Here is a 19,392-nt window from a genome sequence, read left to right as displayed (position 1 = left end):
CACATTTTCAAAGTTCCATCCAAAACAGTCAATATTGCCTTCATTTCTAAATATCCAGAATTAGTTATTTCCTGAGGGCTCGAAACAGAAGGGTTTTACTGAGTCATCTAATTTGTAATTATCTCATTTTTAAAGATAAGGATGGTGTGTGTGTGTGTGCATGCGTGCACGTGCAAAGGACCATAAATTAAGCTTTCCAGGTGTTTTAATTCCAAATATGAGGATTTACTACTAAAGATATTAGAAAATGTAAAAATACCAGTTAGGTAAGGGGACAAACTCATTGAATTACGTGTAACTACCGTAAAAAGCATAGAATTTGATCATTAATAGTAGAGTTTTTTTATATAAAAGTCATGCACACATGAATTTAATTCTTGGCTCTGTCATGTATTACTGTGAATTTCTGCGAAGTTATTTTCACATATCTAAGCCTCAGTTTCTTTTTCTGTAAATTGGGGATAATAATTCCTAACTCGCAGGTAGCATAAACTACGTAAAAGAAGGAGAAAACATATGCAAAGTGTTGAACACAGCCTCCAGGACATAACAGATTTCAACAGCAACTACTACTATCCCCAAACTTCGTCTACTTTATCCCTCAAATATCGAAAGAACCTAATCTTATCAATTTGCAAGGCACTGATGGGCTTCCCAAAGTTATATAAAATACACTCTATTAAAAAATGGAACATACTAAAACCAAACCACCAAAGAGATCAAGAACTTCAGAATCCTGCTTCTCATTCCATAGACTTAACACGTGGGCTGTTGATGGGTTTTATAATTACCCATGTTATTCCTTGATCAATAATATAAATCCTAAGGTGATTTTTCAGAGGTCTAAACATTCCTACTGAGTTCTACTGCTTATTTATTTTGATGATCAATAAGCTACTTTGCAAGGGTAATTGTAATCATCATCATTAGTGGAAAACCAAAACGAAATCCAGGGCGCAAGGGTAGACTTAATGAAATGCTATTATTTCCCGCACTTCAACAGTTGGTTGAATCTCACGAGCATCTTTTATTATTATTTATCACAACAGATTTTCACATTACTGCACCAATGGCCCCAATCGCTGTACATGCGTTAGCGAGCAAAACTCCAGACTGACGGAGAGGCAATGTTCTTTTTAAGCACACTAAAACTCAAAACTAGGTGCTCTCAGTAAGGATCCACCAGAAGAAGAGAAAGATGGGTTTCCCTGCAAATCGAGATGATTGGAATGGGAAATCGTTCCATCTGCTTAACCAGAACTGGAGAGGGACCCTGTAGGGCTAAGAGTGGAAAGGGATGGGCGAGGACGGCCTGGAGGGAAAAGAGGAAGGGGACGGCAAGTAGAGGCAGGAGGAGGGTCTCTGCCGCCCGGAATAGGAGAGCCAGAGACCACAGCCACCCCAGGAGCAGAGGCAGAGAGAAGTGGCTGCCCAGCCCAGTTCCAGGACGAGTTTCAGTTCCAGCAGTAAGGGAAGACCGAGAAGGGATGGGGTCCCAGCGGACCGACGAAAACTGAGGGTAAAGACGGGGTCCCTTTTGCCTTTAAAACGGGAAGCTGCTGTCCGCGGCACCACGCGGGAGCAGGAGGAAAGGAAAGCAGGAAGTGAACAGGGAGCACATCGGTTACCTGTCTCAGGCGCCTATCCACGGGTCTCCACTTCCCCAGCTCCGGGTTACCACGGGCGACCCAGGCATGTGCCTGACGTCATCAACGTGCGCCGGCGCCTGCAGTCGGCTTGGCACCGCCCCCTTTGAGGCCGTTCTGCTGGGACGAGCCAGGTTGGGCCCGGGTAAGGACGTCTACGCAGGCGCGATGCTGCCAGCTACTCCAGTGGCCCGAACGTCTTCGCGTGGTCTGGGGTAAAAGCGTTTCACTGTTACCAGACTATTCCCAATTGTAAACTCTCACGGGCACGCTGAAGAAAAAAATATTGAAATGCAAAGTGCAACATGAAGCCAGAATGAAGGATAGATTAGATAAAGACTGAGATGTTATAACTTAGGAGTGCCTAGAGTGTACAACCATAGTGACTAAATGTACTGATTTAAAAATGTTTTTGCATGACAAAGAACAAAGGAGTGTCAACATTGCAGGGTGTTGAAAACAGATGGTTAGTCATATTTTAAAACAGACTTCTGTGTGAGACTAAAGCAAAAACTGTTTATTTGGTACAAAATTTATATTTTGACTAGTGCATTTCCTAATATAACTTATATGGACAGGTTAATTGAACATCATGAGTACATGGAACCTTAAGTAGGGCATGAATTTTGTAGTTTTGTCCAGTGTGATGCCCTGATAAATCCCAGAGTGATTTGAACAGTGAGGAAAAAAGTATTTGCAAAGTCCCCTTGGGGGAATGGCGAGAAAAGGGGAAAATTCAATGTCCCCATGTGGAGAATTCCTGATATTCTCACAAGCAGTGGGGACAACCAAAGCAAGAAGCCAAGCCCTCAATCTTGAGGTTTGTTCATATGAAACTTAACCCCGCAAAGGATAGGTTATGCCTACTTAAAATTAGGCCCAAGAGTCACCCCCAAGAGAATCTCTTCTGTTGCTCAGATGTGGCCTCTCTCTCAGCCAACATGACAAGCAAACTCACCACCCTTCCCCTGTCTAAATGGAACATGATTCCCAGGGTATGGACCTTCCTGACAACATGGGACAGAAATCCTAGAATGAGCGGAGACTCAGCATTAAGGGATTGAGAAAACTTTCTTGACCAAAAGGGGGGAGAGAGAAATGAGATAAAGTGTCAGTGGCTGAGAGATTTCAAACACAGTCAAGAGGTTTTCCTGGAGGTTATTCTTACACATTATATAGATATCCCCTTTTTAGTTTAAGGGGTATTAGAGAGGCTAGAGGGAAGTGCCTGAAACTGTAGAGCTCTGTTCCAGCAGCCATGTTTCTTGAGATGATTGACAGCTTTCTCAATGTGACTATGTGATTGTGAAAACCTTGTGTCTGATGCCCCTTTTATCTACAGTATGGACAGATAAACAAAAAATATGGATTAAAAATAAATAATAGGAGGAACAAATGTTAAAACAAATTGAGTGGGTTGAAATAATAATGATCAATGAAAGGGAGTGGCAAGGGGTATAGGAAAAAAAAATAGGGGGAACAAAGGTGACAATATATTGGGCAGATGGAAATACTAGTGGTCAATGAGAGGGGTATTGTGCTGGTTTGAAATGATGTATGGACCCTAGAAAAGCCATGTTTTAATCCTAAACCCATTTTGTAAAGGCAGCCATTTCTTCTAATCCCTATTCAGTATTGTATGTTTGAAACTGTAATTAGATCATCTCCCTGGAGATGTGATTTAATCAAGAGTGGTTGTTAAACTGGGTTAGGGAGAGGCGTGTCTCCACCCATTTGGGTGGGTCTTGATTCATTTCTGAAGTCCTATAAAAGAGGAAACATTTTGAAGAATGAGAGATTCATAGAGAGCAGAGAAGAACGACATAGCCACGGGAGGCAGAGTTCATCAGCCAGCACTCTGGAGATGAAGAAGGAAAATACCTCCCAGGGAGCTTTGTGAAAGGAAGCCAGGAGAGAAAGCTAGCAGATGATGCCATGTTCACCACATGCCTTTCCAGATGAGAGAGAAACCCTGACCATGTTCGCCATGTGCCTTCTCACTTGAGAGAGAGACCCTGAACTTCATCAGCCTTCTTGTACCAAGGTTTCTTTCCCTGGATGCCTTAGATTGGACATTTCTATAGACTTGTTTTAATGGGGACATTTTCTCGGCCTTGGAGCTGTAAACTAGCAACTGATTAAATTTCCCTTTTTAAAAGCCATTCTGTTTCTGGTATATTGCATTCCAGCAGCTAGCAAACTAGAACAGAAATGGTATGTATGAGTTTTTTTTTTTTATTTCTTTTTCTGGAGTGATGCAAATGTTCTAAAAAATGATCACGGTGATGAATATACTACTATGTGATGATACTGTGAGCCATTGATGGTATACCATGTATGGAATGTTTGTATGTTAAGAATGTTTGTGTTTGTATGTTGTTTTCATTTGTGAATTAAATAAATAAATAAAAGAAGTACAACGTGCACTTTTTATTCCTTATTTTACTCCGTCTCTGCTGCAGGTGACTGATTTATTAAGGTCCTACTACATGCCAGGCAAGCACTGTTATAGAATCCAGGGACATGCAGTGAACAGAATATGGTACCTACTCTCATAGAGATTACTTTCTAGTTGAGAATGCACACATTGAATAATATTTATGCATTCATAGAAATGGAGAAGAGTAAATTGCTGAGAAAATGAAAAATGGTGGCCTGTTTAGGTGTCAGGCAAGTGCCCTCTGAAGAGGCTTATTGAACTGCAAAGAGAAGAAATCATCTCTGTGACGATCTTTGGAAACAGTAACCAAGAGAAGGATCAATATATGTGAAAGCTACGGGAAAGGGAAAGCATTTAGGACTCTTGTAAGGAATTCTGTGTGGTGGTTTGAAGCCGTATAAACCCCCAGAAAAATATATTCTTAAATTTTATCCATTCCTGTGGGTGTTTTATCCACTTCAAGAGTTTTGATGGGGTTACTTTAGTTGTGTATTGCCCAGTCCAATCAGGATGGGTCTTAATCCTATTACTGGAGTCCGTTATAAGCAGAGTGAAATTCAAACTGAAAGAAAACCACAGAGGAAGCACAGAAGCTGCAATCAATAGAACCCAGAGACACTGCGACACGCATTGCCATGTAAGAAACTAAGGACCAAGATCTCTGCCAGCCAGCGCCAGCCAGCCTCAGAACCCCAGTCTTTGGGGCAGGCGGGAAAGCATCGCCTTGATGTCACCTTGATTTGGACTTTCTTTTAGCCTTAAAACTGTAAGCTAATAAATTCCCATTGTTTGAGGCAGCTCATTTGCATGGTATTTGCTTGAGCAGCCCAGGAAACTAAAACAGTCTGCTAGGGGAAGAAGATGATATGAGATCAGCAAAGTGAGGAGACTTGTGATCATGCAGAGACTTTCTGAACCATGACAAGGAGTATGGTTTTACTTAAGTGTAATGGGAAGCCAGTAAAGAGTGACAGCGTCTGATTTTATTTATAAAAGATCACTCTGGATGCTGTGCATACAGTGAACCATAGGGAGGCAAGAAAGGATGCAGGGAGAAGTTATTTTTGCAGAGCTCAGGTGACAAAGGCTGGAGAGAGAAAAGGATAAGTTTAAGCAATAGTTTGGAGGTAAATATGAAGATAGGTTAGACAAGGACGATAAGGAAAAGAAAGGTGTCAAAAATAACACCAAAGTTTCTGCCTTAAGAACATAGCTGGATAATACAGCTAAAACATTTTCTAGCTCTCAACCTTGATCCCTTTGCTTCTTTGTTACCAAACCCTGTACTTCTCCTCCTACCTCTCTTTCCATAGTTTCCATCAAGAGGCTCCTCTTTTTCTATCTTTTCCTAAACTATTTTCCCCTTAGTTTTCTTAAGAGACACCAGAGTCTGCAAACCCAAACATCTACAGAAGCCAGACAGGTAACACAAGGGAGTGAAACCCTTGGAGCATGGAGAACTCGAGCTCATGTTCCCTACTCAGCTCTAGATGATTTTTACTAACCAGGAACAGTGGCACAGTGATGCCAGATCCTTTAGTATTTAAAGAGAAATCGATAAACAGACACATGAAATCGCCCAATTTTTAAATGATGGTCTTTGTATTACTTTTCTGGCTGCAATCACAAATATTACAAAATGGATTGGCTTAGCCACATAAATTTGTTGGCTTATGGTCTGAGAGGCTAGAAAGCTGGCGTCCTTCCAGGACAGGTATCTTTAGGGAGGCTGGCAATCTTTGGGGTTCCTTGGCTTTTCTGTCACATGGCAATACACATGGCAGCAGCATCTCCTTTCTCTTTTGGGTTCCATTGACTTGTACCTTCTGCTGCCCCTGTGGCTTCTCTTTCTATATCCAATTTCCTTTGCTTATAAGGACTTATAAGAACTTCAGCCCTTTCAGACTAAGGTCCACCCTCATTCCGTTTGGGCACACCATAACTAATGACATCTTCAAAAGTCCTATTTACATATGGGTTTCTACTTGCAGGATTAGGGGTCGGAATGTGAACATGCCTTTGGTGGGGGGCATGATTCAATTACCAACAGTCACTAATTCAAATTTTGTCAAATATTTGTTTTGGATCAAACAACTGCCAAATATTGACAACTCCCAAGTCTATCTCTCCACCAAAACCTGCTTTAAATTTCTTACTAAAATACCCAAATTCCACTTAAGATGTTGTGCTGGGTTGAATAGTATCCCGCCCCCCAAAATTCACAGCCACCTGGAATCTCAGAGAGTGACTGTTCTAGTTTGCTAGCTGCCAGAATGTGATATACCAGAAATGGAATGGTTTTTAAAAAGGGATATTCAATAAAATGCTAGTTTACAGCTCAAGGTCATGGAAATGTCCCAATTAAAGCAAGTCTATAAAAATGTCCAAATTAAGGCACCAAGAAGAGGTTACCATCACTCAAGAAAGGCCAATGAAGTTCAGGGTTTCTCTTTCAACTGGAAAGTGGTGGAGAATATGGTGACGTCTACTAGCTTCCCCTCCGGCCTCTTGCTTCATGAAGATCCCCAGAGGCATTCTCATATTCATCTCCAAAGGTTGCTGGCTGGTGGTCTCTGTGGTTCTCTTGTCATTCTCCAAATTTCTCCAAAATGTTTCTTCTAATCAAGACCCATGTCGAATGGGTGAAGTCACAATCTCCCTCTATTCAAAAGTTAATACCCACAATTCAAAAATTAATACCCACAACTGGGCGAGTCACATCTCTGTGGAGATAATCTAATTAAGTTTTCAGCATGCAGCACTGATCAGGGTTTAAGGGAAATAGTTGCCTCCACAGGATTGGATTAGGATTAGGGTATGGCTTTTCTAGGGTGCACAAATCCCGTCACAGAGACCTTATTTGAAAATAAACTCTTTGCAGATATAACTAGGTAAGCTCATGCTGGATTAGGGAAGGCCCTAAATCCTGTCACTGGTGTTCTTCTAAGAAGGGACACAAAGGATATACAGAGAGGGAAAATGGCCATCTGATGATGGACACAGAAACTGATGGAGCTGCAAGCCATGTAATGCCAAGGATTGCCAGCAACCACCAGAAGCTGGAAGAGGCAAGGGAGAATTTCTACTACAGGTTTCAGAAGGAGCATGGTCATGCCAACATCTTTATTTTGGACTACGAGCCTCCAGAACTGTGAGAGGATACATTTCTGTTGTTTTAAGACAACCATTTTGTGGTACTTTGTTATGGCAGCCCCAGCAAACAAATGCAATGTCCATCTGGCATCACAAAATCAACATCTTAAAAACTTAACTCATCTACCTTTGCCCTCAAACTGGACTCTACTCGTGTATTTTCTGTCTCGGTTAATAAGATCAACAATCACCTAGTTACTCAAGCCTGACATCAAGGAACATCCAGACTTTTCACTCTCCTTTAAGGTCCTGACCTTGAGCTCCTCAACATTTCCTACATTTGCCCACACCGCCATCCTTATTAACCCTTGTCTTTTTTCAAGCCATCATCATCTGTCTCTGGAAAGTCACATAACCAAAGATTCATTCCATTTGTAAAAGTATATGTTTTATAAAGTCATTGAATGTAAGCCATTCTATCAGAATAGTTTTCTAGAGTTTCTTTTTTGCCTTGCTATTGTAATACCAAGGACATTTTGAGCAAGTTGATGGGGAAAAACTAGACTCAACAGAAATAATCAATACTACACAATGGCTAAAACTGGACCCAAATGGACTAAAATTTTCTGATTGGTAACATAAAAAACTAGAAAGTTTGAGAAAAATTTACACATGTGAAACTTTGTCATTGACTAAAAATTGATTAAAGAATCAAATCATCACAAAATATACACTGCACATCTGCTCAGGAAAAAAAGTGGTATTGGTTAATTAACTACAGAAGAAAGCTCTTAATGTCAGAGGTTCTAATGGCTAAAATTTGTCATGAGAAGAAAAAATAATCACTGAATCATAGCTTCAGTATAAAGTTTGCATGTAAAAGAGTTAATCCAGTGAAAATGATTTTAGTAAAATAGTAAAAGTGAGAAACAGCTTAACTGTATATAAAAGTGAACAGGGCATTAAGTTAGCATAATGGAATTTGCTCCAGAAAATACTTCTTTGGTGAAAATTACTTTAATACTTCTGATTTAAATGTTTATGTTCATACACAAAAGCAGCACCTCCACAAAGTAAAAGTGACAGTCTGCGTCTTATGTTCATTCAATGACTCTTAAAGCTCCTTAGCTCCTCTTTCAGTTCTAAAACTCATAGATGGTTATTTATTCATGCCACAAGCAGGGAAAGGTATTTCCCTAAGTTATGGCATAATTGTAGTACCTATAGCCTCGTTTGGGATATGATCTTTATTAATGACTGTTTTTCCCCACTGAGAAATCTCCACTGAGATTCAGTGAGTTGGATCCAATTTCCAAAGAATTTTTTGCCTGACTCAGGTGAACCAAGCACAGTAAAGGACGGAATGACAGAGATTGCTGACTGCCCCCAATATCCACTCTTATTTTTTCTACAGGAATAGAACCCTCAAATTTTAGATAATAGAATATCCTTATTTTTAGCAGGGCTCTTGGCCACCCAGAAAAAACAACATTTTTCAGCCGCCCTTACAACTAGGTGTGGCCATGTGACTGAGCTTTGGTTAAAGGGTAGTAAGAGAATGTTTAATATGACAACCTCCATCAACCATCCTTAGAACACAGATAAGACATAAAGTTTTCCCCTTCTTCCCATTCTCCTTCCTGCTGATTGGAATGCAGATGTGCTGCTCCCCCTCCTGCTGATTGGAATGCAGATGTGCTGCTCCTTTAAGAGCAGCCATCTTGGATCATAATTCAACTTTTGAGCCTTATTGGAAAGCAACAACATACAAGAAGTCTGAATCCCTGAGGATTTTGTGGACAGAGTGTCCATACTGACTCTGACCTGTCTACCTCCGCTTTGATCAAGAGAAATAAGCTGCTCTCTTATTTAAGTCACTTTATTTTGGGTCTGTTTTTTAGCACCAATTCTAACTAATATAGGGACTAGAAGTTAAAAGAGAAATGTACACTAAAGGCATTTTCAGATGTCATGCAGACCTGAATAGCAAGAAGAACGACCCTCTTAAACAAAGTAGAGTCTTGCTTCAGGAACCCAAGCCTTTGAGATCAGACAACAAAGGCCTGAAAGATAGATTGTGTTCTAGTGTGTTAGCTGTCAGAATGCAATATATTAGAAACGAAATGGCTTTTAAAAAGGAGAATTTAATAAGTTGCTAGTTTACAGTTCTAAGGCTGAGAAAATGTCCCAATTAAAAGAAGTCTATAGAAATGTCCAATTTAAGGCATCCAGAGAAAGAAACCTTGGTTCAAGAAGGCCGATGATATTCAACATTTCTCTCTCAGCTGGAAGGGCACATGACGACCATGGTGGCATCTGCTTGCTTTCTCATGGCTCTACAAAAGGGCCTCTCTCCAGAATGTTTCCTCTTTTAAAGGATTAATGGGTGGAGTCACAACTCCATGGAAGCTATCTGAATATAAGTTACCACCTACAATTGGGTGGGTCACATCTCCAGGGGAACAATCAAAGTGTTCCTACCCAGTAATAGTGAATGGGGATTAAAGGACATGGCTTTTCTGGGGTCCACCACAGATTCAAACTGGCATATATTGTAACTCCTAATACAGTTTCCTCATAAAGCAATACTTCACAGTTTGTAGCCTCACTCTTTGTATCTTACCCAATATACCCCCTTTCTCTGTTAACAGAACTCTAATTTTGTGAAAGAAGATCCATTGACATCAAAGAAGGTAGGCCCCAGGAATGTATCATTATAAATCTAAGCCAGACATGGAATCCCATTCCCCTCTGCCCTAAATTCATGATCCCAGTTTTCCTTACATCAAAGTGGCTATGCAACACAGTCTGGCCAATGTGATGGAAGGGGAAGCCCATTAGGAGCTTCAGGACAGATTTTATCTCCTTATAAAAAGACATGTAAGAGGAGAGTTAACTGGCATAGTCTCATTCCTTTTTTATTGCTTGTGATGCTGGGGTAGGGGGAAAGAAGCTTGGAGCATTTGACAGCCATCTTGTGACTATAAGGTTGTTAGGGTGAGAAGGAAAAGTCAACCCACTGAGGAAGGAACATGAGAAAGAATGAGAGAGCCTGACTACTGAGGATTGAATCATGACCTCACAAAAGACATGTTCAAATCTTAACCTAGGTTCCTGTAGGTGTGAACCCAATTGTACATAGGACCTTATAAAGATGTTATTATTGTCAAGGTGTGGTCTAATTGAATCAGGGTGGGTCTTAATCCATATGACTAGAGGCCTTATAAAGAGAGAAAATTCAGATGCAGTCAGTCAGGTGATGCCCAGAATTAGAAGAAGCAAGACAGGAAAGAGAAAAGTCACCATATGATGAAAGGCCCTGCTACACTGCCATCACCAGAACTCAACCAATTCCTGGAGAAAGCATGGACATGCAGATATCTTGATTTTGGACTTCTATTCTCCAAATGGTCAGCCAATAAATTCTTGTTTACACCAACCCATTGTCTGGCATTTCTCATACCAGCCTTGGTAAGTTAAGACACGGACATTATTGAGCTGCTGACCCAGACCCTACTGTATCCACCTGGACTTCTTATGAAGTAAACAACACTGCCTCTGGTTTTAGCCCATTATTGGGGCTTGTAATGGTTGTTGCTTTGCAGCCAAATACATACTATAGTGTAGTATTCCTCTGCTGTTCCTCTTGCTACAGCTACCATCTTTCTCCTTTGAATATGCCAAATAAACCCTTCTCCATAATCTGCTCAACTGCAAACACAGAATTAAACTACTTTCACACTAATACCATTTTTGCATATCTCTAATACCAGTGCAGTTCTTAGCATGCCATACACATTTGTTTGGGCCAAACTCTAAAGAGTTCACAGAAAAGAAAAGGGTCTGTTCTAGTTTTCTAGCTGCCAGAAAGCACTATTCCAGAAACAGAATGGCTTTTATAAAGGGGAGTTTAATAAGTTGCAAGTTTATAGTTCTAAGGCCATGAAAAATGTCCAACTTAAAGCAAGGATATAGAAATGTCCAATCTAAGGCATCCAGGGTGTCATGGTCAGGTTCATGTGTCAATTTGGCCAAGTGGTGATACCTATTTGTCTGTTTGGACAAGTGCTGGCCTGTCTGTTGCAATGAGGACATTTCATAAATTTAAATCATGATTATGTCAGCAGCATCACAGCTGATTCCAGTTGTAATCAGTCAAGAGGAGTGTCTTCTGCAATGAGTGATACTTAATCTAATCACTGGAAGCCTTTTAAGGAGGATTCAGAAGAGACAGGCTCTCTTCCTGCTTTGGCTGGTGAGCTTCTCCTGTGGAGTTTGTCCAGACCCTCCATTGGAATCATCAGCTTCACAGCCTCCCTGTGGATTTTGGACTCTGTGTTCCCACGGTCATGTGAGACACTTTTATAAATTTTATATTTGTGAGTGTTCCCTGTTGATTCTGTTTCTCTAGAGAACCCTAGCTAATACACAAGTAAAGATACCTTGGTTCCAGAAGGCCAATGAAGTTCAGGGTTTCTCTCTCAACTGGAAAGGCACATGGTGAACATGGCAAGTCTGCTAGCTTTCTCTCCAGGCTTCTAGTTTCATGAACCTCCCTTGGGGGCATATTCCTTCTTCATCTTCAAAGGTCTCTGGCTGCATGGGCTGTCATCGTTCTCGTAGTTCTGCTGTGGCTCTCTTGTCATTCTGAAGCTTTCTCCAAAATGCTTCCTCTTTTAAAGGATTCCAATAAACTAATCAAGACTCACAGGGGGGTGGAGTCATATCTCCCTCTCATTCAGTTAATACCCACAATTGGGTGTGTTGCATCTCTGTGGAGATGATCTAATCAAAATATTCCAACTTACATTATTGAATCGGGATTAAGAGAAAAACTGCCTCCACGAAATGGATCAGGATTAAAACATGGCTTTTCTAGGGTACATAAATCCTTTCAAACCGGCACAGAGTCTTTGTGTTCAATAGAAATGGTCCAGTAAATCCCCATTCATTAAGGAAAAAATATAATTATTCCTGACTCTGCCACTGTCTATCTGGACCCAGGAATAGCTCAACTTCTCTGAACTTGCATTTTTTTCTCATTTGTATAATGAGAGAATGTCACTGAATGATTTTAGGGTTGTTGTTTTTTTTTCAATTTTTCAAATTTCTCCTTCTCTAACCATCTCCAGATACTAAATACAGTTACATACGCCTTCAGGCTCCTAGTAGTATATTATTAAGGAAAAGAAAATTAGTGGAAAGCCTGTTGTCCAAGTTTCTGGCCACTTTAATGTTGCCATATTTCTGCCCACACATCACACCAAAGGGAGTTTAGCTTTGGGATTGCATGTCATCGTCTCTGAAGGTGGGAAAAATGGCAAAAAAAAAAAAAAATACTCTCTGGAAATCACTGTGGGTTGATGAGAGACAGGTGGGATGAATGTGACAAAATATAAATGCAGGAGTTGAAATATTTCCAAGTTTCCTAGAAAAAGAATCATACTAGAGTAGGATGAATGGTAAATGAATGCTGAATGTGATAACTGGCTTGATGTGCATGACAAGATAGCTCAATGACTTGGTCAATATGAGTTGGGGAGATTACTGTAGATTTTATAAAGTCAAGAGTGATATAGGCTCTGGGTCCTGTTGCCACAGAGAGCACTGGTGGCTGGATGCCAGAAGTAAACAGAGAAGAGAGTCCATGGCTCAAAGGACCAAGATAGTTTCCAAGGGCACTGAGATGGAAATGATGCTCTTTTCTTTTTACTTAAAGAAAAAAAAAGTGCAGGAGAATCAAGGTATTCTTGCCAAAGAGGAAGGAATATAGTGACTCCTAGAAAAAAAAGAATGGCATTTGTGGTAAAATATTCACTTTTATAGGCTGTGCCAGTTTGAAAATATTATGTACCCCAGAAAATCCATGTTTTAATCCTGATTCGATCTTGTGGAAGCAGCCACTTCTTTGAATCCTAATTCAATATTGTAGGACAGAAATTTTCTATTAGGTTTCTCCAGGGAGATATGACTCAATTGTGAGTATGACCTTTGATCAGGTGTAGATGTGACTCCACCTAGTCCAGGTATGTCTTAATTAATTTACTTAATTAATTTCCTCCTTTAAAAGAGGAAACATTTTGGAGAGAGCCAAAAATGACAGAAGCTTCAGAGACAACAGAAACTTCATAGCAGAGCTGACACAAATGGGGACACAGGGAGAACAGACACACGGATGTCTGGAGATGTGTGGAGCCCAGCAGATGTTGCCGCAAGATTTTAAGCAAGCCAGAACCTGGAGAGAGCCACGGGAAACTGTACCAGTTTGAATCTGTTACGGACCCTAGAAAAACCAAGTTCTTTAATCTTCATTCAGCATTGCTGGGTGGGAGCTTTTTGATTATTTCCATGGAGTTGTGACCCACCTAATTGTGGGTGGTAACTTGATTAGTTGATTGCCATGGAGGTGTACCTCCACCCATTCAAGTTGGGGTTGCTTATTGGAGCCCTTTAAATGGTTCCCATTTTGGAAAAAGCTTTAGAGCCCACACAGCCATAAGCCTTTGGAGATGAAGAAGGAAAACACCCCCAGGGGAGCATCATGGATCAAGAAGCTGGGAGAGAAAGCTAGAAGACTTCATCATGTGCCCTTCCAGCTATGAGAGAAACCCTGAACTTCATCGGCCTTTCTTGAGTGAAGGTAACTTCTTGTTGGTGCTGTAATTTGGACATTTTCATGACCTTAGAGCTGTAAATGTGCAACTTAATGAATTCCCCTTTTTAAAAGCCGTTCTGTTTCTGGTATATTGCATTTTGGCAGCTTGCAAACTAAAACAGAAGCCAAGAGATGAAAGCCAGCCTTGGAGAAGTAAAGGGAGGAACCCCTATAGGAACAGAGGCTGAAAGCAATGGAGCCCAGGAGCAAGGAGCCAGCAGATGCCAGCCATGTGACTACCCAGCTCACAGAGGTGTTCTTGACCTATTGGCCTTTCTTGAGTGAAACTAACCTCTTGTTGGTGTCTTAATTTGGACACTTTCATTTCCTTAGAACTGTAAACTTGTAACTTATTAAATTCCCCTTGATGAAAGCTGTTCTATTTCTGGTATACTGCATTCTGGCAGCTGTCATGGGCAAAGGAGGCAACAACCATTTCCAAAGGATTTCCAGTGAAAGAATACACTAAAGCAGCTCAGCCATGGATGGCACAGAGACCATGGCTTCCAGAAAAAAGAGGCCATCTATCCCCATTTCTGGTCTCCCTTCTTTTCTCTAATGTTTCTCCCTTCCAGCTTTGTGGAGCACTTTCAGTAGGAATGGGGGCATGTGAGACTTAGCAATGATACATCATTGCTCATTGAATGCCTGCCTATAGCTGCATTCATTTTTTCTTTCAGCAACATTTACAGAGTGCTGTCACATATTAGGTACCATACTGGTTTCTGAGAATACAAAGATGAAAAAAATATTTCCCAAATGTCAAAGAACTTCTAGTTTACTATGGAGATAAACATGGTTTATTACATTGGAGGACAGAGTTCTGGACTTGTGTCCCAGATGGGTTCAAATATTAAAGCCAGGATGGCAAGTAAAAACAAGAAATAGTGATAAAATCAAAGAGAGGAGTTGGATGTTGAGAGACCAAGAAAACTGAAGATAAGATAAAGTATAAGAGGTCAATGGGAGATGCTGGGATATCCAAGGATAGTCATTCTGGTTGGCCAAACTGGATAGGCTAATGGGAATGTGCCATCTTCAGGCTAAAGTGGGGCAATGGGTCTCAACACTTAGCACAACTGGCCTTTCAAGGTGTTCAGTAAATATTTATTTAATTATTGAGAGAATGAGTATAAGGCTACCTATAATTATGCCTAAGTGTTACTTCCAGAGAACTTTTTTTGTTGCTCAGATGTGGCCTTTCTCGCCAAGCCCAACTCTGCAAGTAAAACCATTACCCTCCCTCCTACATGGAACGTGACATCTGGGGTGTGAGTCTCCCTGGCAACATGGGACATGACTCCCAGGGATGAGCCTGGCCCTGGCACCATGTGATTGACAATGCCTTCCTCTCCAAAAGAGGGGAAAGAAATGTAACAAAATATGGTTATCAGGGGCTAAGAGAGTTCAAATAGACTTCAGAATAGCCTCAAAAAGAGGCTATTCTGAAGTCTACTCTTATGCAAGCTTCAACTAGATATTGCTAATTATCACAGTTTGCCAAACTCCAACCAACATCATTCCTATTAACCCTAAAGAACACCCAGGGGTCTACTGAGATCCTACAAAAATGGCATGCACTAAGTTTACTTTTCTGAAACCTAAAACCTTCAGATGGTTCTTAGGCCAGATAAGTCCTGAAGCCCAAAGATGCCGCTCCAAGAATATCAACAAGTTCCATCCCCCCCCATTCATATAGTCGACACCCCTCTTTAACATGAAAAAAACATTAGAATGAACATAACCCAAATATCCCTAAAGACTGGAAGAAGGATCAAAGGAGAAGGAAGAGTTATAACAGGGAAGTTAGAATGTAACAAATGAGTATAACTACTGCAAGATTATATTGATATTTCTATTTAGTCTCCAGTGTCTTGGAGCAGCTAGAAATAAAAACCTGAAGTTGTGGAACTGTAACCCATACCAATTTTGAAATCTGTTCTATAAGTACTTGTTACAATGTACTTTGAAATTTATTGCTTTTTTGTATATATGTTATATTTCACACACAAAAAAATAAATAATAAAAAAAAGAATGAGTGAATGAAAGACAAGCATATCTTTGCTCTCCTGTTCTTACAGGACAGAAAAGCAGACATATAACAAGACAAACATTCCCCATTAGATGGGACTGAGGAGAAACCAGCTCTTATTGACACCCAGTCACTGAGCCAAAATAGCACAAACTAATACTTCATCCAAGCACAAACCCAATGGCATAGCTTTGGGGAAGCCTCAGGAAAGCTCTCTCTGGGGACACCTACCCACAAGGGACTGGGTCTGGAAACACCCTGCAGAAGGTCTCCTCCTACAAAACATGCTCGTGCAGGGTGGAGCAACAGTGGCTCAGTGCCAGAATCCTTGCCTGCCATGCCGGAGACTCAGGTTCATTTCCTGGTACCTGCCCATGTTAAAAATAAATAAATAAATCCTTGTGCACATGAAAATAAGGACGTCCTGACCACCAATGACAGTGCAGGAAACAGGCAGAAATGGGGTCCATTTGTCCATCAAAAAAGCTGTGATTTATGAGTGAGCCATTGTGGCTTAGTGGCAGAGTTGTTGCCTGCCATGCCAGAGATCCGGGTTCGATTCCTGGTGCCTGCTCATGTTAAAAAAAAAAAAAAAAAAATCTGTGATTTCACAAGTGGCAGCAGAAACTTGTCATTTTCTCCCAGCCTAGACAGGTATTACTCTTAAGAACCTATGGGATTCAACTAGGTTGAAGATCTTTCAACAGTTACTGGATTTTTCTAATTCTGTCATTGCCAGTAATAATAATACTGTAAGGATTCTGATTTTAATTCTTACTTGAAACATAAACACTTCCATAAAAAGATTGGGAAACACTAATCTGCTCGTCTCCTGACCAAAGGTTACTACTCGCCAGAAGCTTATATTAGTTGGGACTCTGGTTTCAAGTGTCACGTTAAGTAAAAACTGATAACTTGTTATAAAAATACAGTAATAACTCACAGAACCCAAGGGCAGGAATGCAGCTGAATCAAAGGAACCAAAGTTCAGGAAAACCGCAGAAGTCTTCTTCTCAACCCTCTCTTTTTTGTTTGGAACTATATCGGCTTCACTCTTTCCTCTCTTCCTAGATCTTCTTTTTCTGAGTCTCTAGCCTTGCAATGGGCAAACTGTGGTCACTTCAGAATACTCAAGTTTATAATCTTTTCCTTCTAGGAGATACCAGAAGTCTTAATTCCAATTCCAAAGCACTGGGAGAAGGAATATGATTAGATACTTCAGGCCACATGACCACCCTAACCCTATCAGTTGTGGCCACAGGTGGGAGGGTCACATGACACAGACATAGCACCCTAGTACTCTTCTGTGGAAAGGAGTTGGAAAAGGGGGTGATTCCCAAGTCCAAAATTTTATTGATGGGAGTGTGAAAATATTCAACCCAGCAGATGGTGCAAATTCCCACAGTAATTGTGCAGAATTTCTAGGGATTTGGCTCCTGTGTAATTGGTGGCAGATCACTTGGCAATATGGGAATATTGGCTTATGGAGAGGACAAAGATAAATCTTGGCAGTTAGATGGTATGAGTTCCTCCTACTCTCTTCTGCTGCCCTGGAAAAGCTTAATTAAAATCTGCAGATTCCTGGATGAGATTCCAAGTTCAATGTCTGCAACCCCTTGGGTGTGTGTGGCTCTACTGTTCAGTGTAAGTAAGAATGACTCTCAAAAAACACTTTCAGGAAGAATTCTTGCTCTGAACCCTATTTTACTACTGTTGGCAGAAAACTAACGTGATTAATTCTATTGTGGAGATCAACGGAGATTAAGAAGTCTAAATTACTTTTACGTTCATTCACATGTACTTCGGTCTCTTTTAAGCTATTAAAACCTAAATTGGGGCAAAACATTCTTTATTCTCAAGAACTCCAAAGATAGAATCAGTCAGGGAGGATCATAACCATTCTCTCTATATTTTCCTTTAGCTTTTTCAGAGGAAGGAGCCCTGTGATAAAGCAGAACGTGGGCACAACGTGAGCTTTCCTCCACATTTCGATCAACAGTGTTTACATATTTAAAAAGTCACTTAGCTCCTCATAGCCCACTGAGTTTTAGAGAGCAGGAGCTTTGTGTGGTGAAGTCATACTGAAGAGCCACTTTGAGGGATTCTTCGGAACACAAAAACCATTCATGGGTTTCTCAGTAATGTCTCCAGTTTTCCATCAGTGCTTTTGGTTTTCATTCAGAGAAACGGCTAGCACAGTTCAATATTTTCTTCTGGATGAATGGAAAGAAGAGCAGCCATTACCTAAATAGTTTCATTGATTGAAATGTATTCAGGAAAGGCCCATGGCTAAAGCAGTGGGTGACTCTGAAGTCTTTCATTGAGGGGAAGTAGAGTTATGCCTGGTGTAGATAATACACCTGCAAGAGGAGTTTCTGGCTTTAAATTATTTTTTCCTGCCGTCATAATGAATGAATAAAGATAAGATTATGGACCCAACTTTTGATACAATAATTATTGCAGGATATCAGTTTGTGGCTTGTCCTTAGTATTGGAGGTATGGCTGAGGAGTAGTTTTCTTTTCGCCATCCCCAGAAGACTTTATGTTCTGCATTTTAACTCCCTAGCCTAGGAATCGCTTCTTCCCCTCTCATTAGAAAGATTCTAAGGTAATTTCCATAAAGTCGCTCAGAGGGTCCCTTGTGGGATTGAGCCGCAGTTATCCACAGATGTAGCCTGTTCACTAATTCACAATCTATTAGCTTTCCTCCTTCCTGTTTCACTTCCCTACCTCCCTCAGTGCATCCTAGGATCAACTTCTATATAAATTGCTTGCACCTAAATCCTTGTCTCAGGATCTGCTTTTGGGGTAATGCAAACCAAGACAGTTCTTAGCCACTACTGCCTCTCTTAATGGTGCACAGAGAATTTCCATAAAGTTTCCTTATTATTAGAGCAACTTAATGAGCATTTTAAATTTTTATGTATTTTTTGAGAAGTTGTGGGTTTACAGAACAATCATGCACAAAATACAGGATTCCCATATGCCCACTTAATGAATACTTAATGGGTACATGGCCAGGTACCAGTCGATACAAAGGAGCCATTTGTGACACACAACTGGTCCTTTACTTTGGGCAGAAGGTGACTGCTCCAACAAGGGAAACAGGACTAAATGGTGCAGAGAAAGATGATAATTTTTTATTTAGAATAGCCCTACATGGGGGTATGATAGAGCAGTAGCACTTAATTCCTAATATATTGCTATTCACTCTCATTCCAGGATATTAAATGTCTCCATTGGGGAAAATAATGTCATTCTATTAAGAATGAATAATATACACTCTTGGATGACATTACCCTATCAATTCTAGTTCTATCTTAGTTGAACACAACTGATGTTCAGTGTTTGGATGATTTATCAAGATATGAAGTAAAGCTTGCCAAATATCTAGCTACAGTCATAAATAATTTCAACATCTTTTATTTCACATTTTCCATTTAAAAGGCAAACTTGTCATGGAAGGACTTTATGACTCAAACTATATTTGGAGCATGAACTCTAATGTTTAAAAGTAGCATCCA

The 19,392-nt window shown here is 40.5% G+C and overlaps 1 protein-coding gene and 1 long non-coding RNA gene across 47 annotated transcripts in view; one reads left to right on the top strand and one right to left on the bottom strand.

Annotated features, from left to right (window-relative positions):
* The window catches only part of AOPEP (aminopeptidase O (putative)), a 489,538-nt gene that overhangs the window by 469,860 nt on the left and 286 nt on the right, over window positions 1-19,392 (bottom strand). For all 44 annotated transcript variants that reach the window (XR_013170613.1, XR_013170612.1, XR_013170616.1 and 41 more), the window contains exon 2: window positions 1,629-1,917. The gene's annotated coding sequence lies outside the window, so the exon portion shown is untranslated. The remainder of the gene's footprint in view (window positions 1-1,628; window positions 1,918-19,392) is intronic.
* LOC143673771 (uncharacterized) overlaps window positions 1,763-19,392 on the top strand; it is a 53,907-nt gene continuing 36,277 nt past the window's right edge. For 2 of the 3 annotated variants that reach the window (XR_013170631.1, XR_013170632.1), the window contains exons 1-2: window positions 1,763-1,861; window positions 9,831-9,872. This is a non-coding gene — a long non-coding RNA (uncharacterized LOC143673771). Of the gene's footprint in view, window positions 1,862-9,830; window positions 9,873-13,939; window positions 14,109-19,392 lie in introns of those variants that run through there. The other variant, XR_013170633.1, reaches the window with a different exon arrangement.

Source organism: Tamandua tetradactyla, chromosome 2 (assembly GCF_023851605.1).
Source record: "Tamandua tetradactyla isolate mTamTet1 chromosome 2, mTamTet1.pri, whole genome shotgun sequence".
Classification (NCBI taxonomy): domain Eukaryota; kingdom Metazoa; phylum Chordata; class Mammalia; order Pilosa; family Myrmecophagidae; genus Tamandua; species Tamandua tetradactyla.
Note: the sequence above shows the minus strand (reverse complement) of the source record. Positions and strands in the feature narration are given on the sequence as shown.